Source organism: Morone saxatilis, unplaced genomic scaffold (genome assembly GCF_004916995.1).
Source record: "Morone saxatilis isolate NCDOM2014 unplaced genomic scaffold, NCSU_SB_2.0 Contig9, whole genome shotgun sequence".
Classification (NCBI taxonomy): Eukaryota; Metazoa; Chordata; class Actinopteri; family Moronidae; genus Morone; species Morone saxatilis.
The window spans coordinates 15,246,214-15,246,839 of record NW_023340268.1 but is presented as its reverse complement, the minus strand read 5'-3'; positions in this window follow the sequence as shown (position 1 = coordinate 15,246,839).

The following is a 626-nucleotide window of genomic DNA, read 5'->3' as shown; positions in this document are numbered from 1 at the left end:
CAATACACCCTTATTAGTTCACAGTCCACTCACACGGGACACGTTCTTTTTGTCAGCCAGAGAGAGAAGAGAGGATGTTTGATTGCATCATGCTTTTTTTGTCTATTGTCCAGATCCCCTATGTAGTAATTCATGGAAAAGGGTGGTACAGACAGGCGGACAAACATAGTTTCAAATCAGAATGGCCTTAAGTTCTTTTCCAAGAGCGAGCTTTGATGGCTCCCTCGGATGAAACGGGCCGAGTTCATGAAAGCGAGGACAATTTTAGGAATGAGTTCTGACTGGAATTCTGCATCAGGTGTGTCATAAATAAGTCATTTTAAGAGCAGGGTGTCTTAACATTGCCTTCAGTGAAGCAGCAGTTAGCATGACATCAAACCTGCCACTCTGCTGCTTTCCCTGTTCATCTTGATCTCTCAGGGGCTTCTGTCAGCTGTGTAGGTGAAAAGAGATCGGAGAAAGATGAGTTGATGTCTTCCCTTCTGATGTTTCACGCTGAGAGCTGGGAGAAAATCATCATAATCATCACCACTACTTGTTTCCATTCTCTATTCTTATTCTCTTCTTTAAAACGCTTTTTGTCTTGTAATTAGGAAAGTTGATTGTTGAAAAGATAGAAAACTCAC